The sequence below is a fragment of the Carlito syrichta genome, unplaced genomic scaffold (assembly GCF_000164805.1).
Source record: "Carlito syrichta isolate Samal-C Ts95f unplaced genomic scaffold, Tarsius_syrichta-2.0.1 Scaffold309893, whole genome shotgun sequence".
Lineage (NCBI taxonomy): Eukaryota > Metazoa > Chordata > Mammalia > Primates > Tarsiidae > Carlito > Carlito syrichta.
The window spans coordinates 1,049,453-1,055,120 of record NW_007253989.1 but is presented as its reverse complement, the minus strand read 5'-3'; positions in this window follow the sequence as shown (position 1 = coordinate 1,055,120).

The following is a 5,668-nucleotide window of genomic DNA, read 5'->3' as shown; positions in this document are numbered from 1 at the left end:
CTTTCGATACAGTAGTCAATACATTACATGAGACATTTGATACTTTATTATAAAGTAGGGGTTGTGGTAGATGTTTTGCCCAGTTGTAGGCTAACATGTATCCTGAGTACATTTAAGATAGGCTAAGTTAAGGTATAATATTTGGCAGGTTCAGTGAATTGAATACATTTTGATTTATAATATTTTCTACTAAAGATGGATTTATTGGACATATCAAATTGCAAGTCAGAGAGCATCTATACTGTTTTTTTTCCCTATACATACAACATACCTATGATAAAGTTTAATTTATAAATCAGGCACACAAAGAGATTAACAACAGTAACTAAAAACAAAATAGTACAATTATAACAATAGGCCAGCATCACTACTTCTGGATAATGACTTTGGGGTCCTAATTAAGTAAAATAAGGGTTACTTGAACACAAACACAGTGATACCAGGGCAGTGATCTAATAACCGAGACAGATAGCTACCAAGTGACTAACAGGCAGGTAATGTCCATAGCATGGGCATCCTGGACAAAGGGGTGGTTCACATCCCTGATAAGATGGAGCAGGATGGTGTGAATTTCACCACACTACTAAGAATGGCATGCAGTTTAAAACTTACAAATTGTTTTTATGTGGAATTTTCCATTTAGTATTTTTGGACCATAGTTGACCACAGGAAACAAACTGGAGGGAAACAAAACCGTGGCTAAGATAATGGGGGCTACTGTAATAAAAATACCTATTTAGCTGTCCTTTTATTTTATTTAATATCTTGCAGACCACAACCACACAAGCAATTAAAATAAAGGTAACAGCTCTTGACCATTGGCTATAATATCTTCCCTGAAAACAGTCTTAATATATTAAATTGACCAATTAAGAACGTGTTGCTGGGTAATGTGTTGAGGTGTCAAATCTAAGAACTTGGGAGTCAGAGAGCAGGGGAGGGCAGGGAAAAGTCTAAATGCAGGGCAGCAGCAGATCATCCGCTGAGAGAGGGACCCAGGCTGGTAAGCGCTGGGCAGTGCTTTCAGGCTTACCTCTTTTGTCTTGGCAGAACCTTGAAAAATATACTGGTGGCTGGGCTTGGGGGCTCATGACTGTAATTCCAGCACTTTGAGAGGACAAGGTGAGAGGATTACCTTGAACCAGAAGTTTGAGACTCCCTAGGCAACATAGTGAGAACTTGTCTGTACAAAAAAAAATTAGCCAGGCATGGTGGCGCATGCCTGTAGTCCCAGCTGTTCCAGAGGCTGAGGTGGGAGGATCACCTGAACACAGGAAGTTGAGGCTGTGATGAGCCAGGATGACAGAGAGAGACCTTGTCTCTAAGTAAATAAGTGAATAATAAAAAAATAAAATCAATGACTCCAAAGGAAGGGAAGAAATAAAAAAATACCAAAGTACAGAAAAATCAGGTCAAACAGAAAGAACTCAGTGAGACATATATCCAAATACAATCAGAATAAATGTTAGTGATGCCATCCAGTTGAAAGATAAATTGTCTATCTGGAATTTTTAAAAAATCTAGTTATATATAATATGAAGAAAAATTACCTCACATACTTCAACAGACACAGAAAAATTGGAAGTAAAACAATTAAATGTCCAACAGATAAATGTTAAAGAAAATGAAGCTGGTATATTAAAATCTGACAGAATACACTTTAAGATGAAAAAATTACCAAGTTATTAAGGAAATTTTGTGCAGAGGTGGGAAAGACAACAGAGATCTCAGAATCAGATTCAGAAACTTGATATATGACAGAGGGTGACATTTTCTGTCAATAAAGGTAGATCTGATTATAAAAATCATTGCTCAAATGACTCACCCTTTAGGAATAAAATATATATCTGAGTCCTACCTCTCACCTTACATGAAAGTTACTATTGGCAGATTAATAAAACCTACTGAACAAATGAAATCTTTAGATCTTTTAGAAGTTATACATAATTTCTCTGTTAGAAAATATCTTGTAATACAGCAAGGGGAGAATAGAGCAATAGGATCCAAAGATCATAAACTATAAAGAAAAAATTTTTTGATTACATAAAAAACTAAATTATAAAAAGTTTATAATGAAGAGATACCAAAAGCAACAACGGAAAGTAAAAGCATAAGCCATAGGTTGGAAGACAATTTCAATGCATAAAAGCAGGAGAGGATTATGATGTGGAATTCACAAAGAACTCCTATAAATATAGTAAAAATTGAAAACTCAATAGAAAAAATGGACAATATATTTAAACTAAAGAGGAAGCTTGTTATTTAATTTAAATAAGTAAATTTTGTCCTTCCTTCCTTCCTTCCTTCCTTCCTTCCTTCCTTCCTTCCTTCCTTCCTTCCTTCTTTCCTTCCTTCCTTCCAAGTGATGGACCTCACTCTGTCTCCCTGGTGAAGTGCAGTGGTACAATCATGGCTCACTGTGCAGCCTTGACTTCTTGGGTTCAAGTAATCCTTCTGCCTCCGCCTCCTGAGTGATGAGACTACAGAGGTGTGCCACCATGACTGGCTAAAGGAGGAAGTTTAAATGACCAACAAATAAGTAAAATTATGTTTAGCCTAAGTTGTAATCAAAAATGCAAATTGAAATCAGAATAAAATAAAATTTTCACCTATTATATCAATAAATATGAAAAAAAATGAGAACCTAAGCATTGGCAAGAATGTTGAGGAAGGAGAACATGCCTACAGTGGTGGTGAAAGTATGTATTGGCGTAACAACATGGCAGACCTGTCTCGGAATGTGTGATCAAATTTAGGATGCATGGATATTGTGTGGTGAATACAGAGAAGGAACCTGTCATCAATTTCCATATCTATCTACTGTGTCATTCTGTTCTGTTAAAGTTTAAAAGCTAAAACCAACATTTCTGTAACTTCTATGAACTTAGAGTTTTGGAAACAAATTAGATTCTGACAGTATTTGGAAGGTAGAAGTGACATGGGGAAATTCTTGTAGCTTTGTTGTGGCTGGCAGGCAAAGACATAGCACAAGACATTGTTTTTGTCTTACAGCTGCAATGAATGTCAAGGCTCTAGTTTCAATGGTTATATTTCAGAGGCTGTGATTTCCTGATGCTAGGATCACAGTGGCAATAGTTCATGTTTTTCATTCAACATTTTCAGTATGGGCCTCCCAACATTTTCAGTATGGGTCTCCCAATGTTTTGCCTTCCTGATTGCAGCCAAGGTGAAATTTTCCTGTTGGGTTCATTTAGTAGCATTGTTCTGAGTCATTCTTGGGTACCTGGAGACAACTCCTTCAGCCTCTTCAATGCTTTTGCAAGCACCTAACACTCTAGATAAGATTCCTTTCTGCTTAAGTAAAGTGGTTTTTGTTTCCTACAGCAGAACCCTGACTAATACACTGCTGACCTAGGAATTCTTCTTCTACATACATACCCTAAAGAAAGTCTTGTGGATGTGCCCGAGGAGACATGCATGACAATGTTCATAGTGGCATGATATGCAACAGCAAATGTGTGATTTAATAGAAGGGATTTTAAGAAAGTATAACTAGGCAATTTCTGAAATATTTCTTAATATAGTAAAAACGATAATCAAACACATATACACAAGATATGATAACTGCTCTTTGTTAACTAACAGAATAGTTGCAATTTTTATGTGCAAGTCTTTTGGAATCAGATGATCAGCATTGTTTCTTTTGTCAGCTTTTCTCCTTCTCCTTATACATTCTTCCAAGGCTTTCTCACACAGTCCTATGATTTTAAGTATAATGTTTATTTTGATGATTGTCAAAGCCATATCCCTGAGATCTTGACCCATTTGTCCAACTGGCCACTAGATACCTCTCCCCTTAGGAGTGTTGAAGACATTTCAAAATCAGTGAAGCTACAAATAAATTCATCTGTGCTCCTAAACCAGCTCTTCACACTGTGCTCCTTCTCTCGATGTATAGACAATGCCTCTCTTTCTTTCCCCAAGTTAAAACCTGGATATCAACCTTGCCTGCATTCTCTCCTTTACGTGTACTCCCCAACTTCCAATTGCCAAATCCCACTGGTTCTTTCCAATGCATATCATTAACATTTGCTCACCAACTATACTGCCACTTTCTTCTTATTTCTGCTATTGGAAACCTTTTACTCATTGTCACCTTGTCTTTAATTCTACTCTATCAGTCTTCTATATACCACAGTCAAAGTGACCTTCCTAAAGCAAAAACATCATGACTTCATTCTCTTGCTTAGAATCCTTCAATGGTCTCTGTTGCTCCTGAAAATGATGTTCAAAGCCCTTCATGGTGAAGCTTCTGGTGACCTTGTAGTTCTGCCATATGCTTTTTTTCCTTTCAAGTTCTGCAATACAACCACACTGTCTCTTTCAGTTTCTTGGATACAATGCAATCTTTCTGATCTTTGGCACTTTTCATGTGCTATATGTTTTGCATGGAGCACCCCTTTCCTCCCTTTCTATCCACTGTCACTGGGTCTCAGCTAAGGCATTAATATCTTCCAAAAGCATGTTTCTCGAACATTCTCCTCCTTCCTCATATTTCATCCCTCACCCACAAGTCTGCATGATGTCTAACACATATGCCCTTTAAAAATAAACAGCTCATCATATCATCATTACACCTCTGTGTTTAGCAATTATTTCTTAATATCATCAAATAGATAGTCTGTGTACACATATTCTTGACCGACAGAAAATAGTCTTTTTATAAATGATGTGCTTAAATCAGAATCAAACAAGGTCCACAACATTGCAATAGGTTAAATTGTCTTAATCTATAATAGTTTCTTTTCTCACTTTATGTGCCATTTGTACTGGAAAGATAACTCATTGATTTTCTGGTAGAATTACCATATGTCAGATTTCAAAAATTTCTGTTTTATGGTGATATTTAACACATTCCTCTATCCACCACATTTTCTATTAGCTCGTAGTTAAATCTAAAAGTTTGATTAGATAGATTCGTATTATAATTTTAGTAAGAAAATTTAACAGATGGTACTGGGTAGTTTCTATTACATCCGTCAGGAGATATATAGAGCTGGTTGTTTCTGTTTTAGGGATAGTATGATTATCAGTCAGTTCAGATGGTTCCGGCCTAATCTGTCACAAAGTAGCCCATCAACCTCTTATTTAATGGTGTTAGCCATCACTGATGATTATTATTTAAACTCAATATTCCACAAAGTTACAATATGATGGCTTTTCTCATTCTTTCATTTCTTATGCATTTAGTTATCCTTGAACAAAATAGATACTACAAAGGCAGCATGAACGTTTGATTCTTCTTACTTACTAATTTTAGGAATAATGGCTTGGTGTCTATTAGGATCATCCCACAGGAGGTGGGCTCAACTTCACACCCATAATCTGATTAGGAGGTCAAGACAGATAATGCCACAGGACGGACGCATCAAGAGATTTGTTATCCGGATAATGAGCCTTTCGGAGGAGTAGAGGGCAGACCCTTAAGCAGATCTGAAAATGTCTTCAGAGAGCAAGGAGGGGATAACTGGCTTTGACTTTTATTGCGATAAGGGTGTGGGGTTGGGATGAGGGCTCTTACATTCTAGCTGGGTCTTTCCCGGTTTAAGCACCAGGGGGTCGTGGGGAGCATATGAGCTTGTGCAGATGTGGGACAAAGGGGGAAACAGGGGATGAGGGGAGGGTGGCACTTACAAGAAACTGTAAA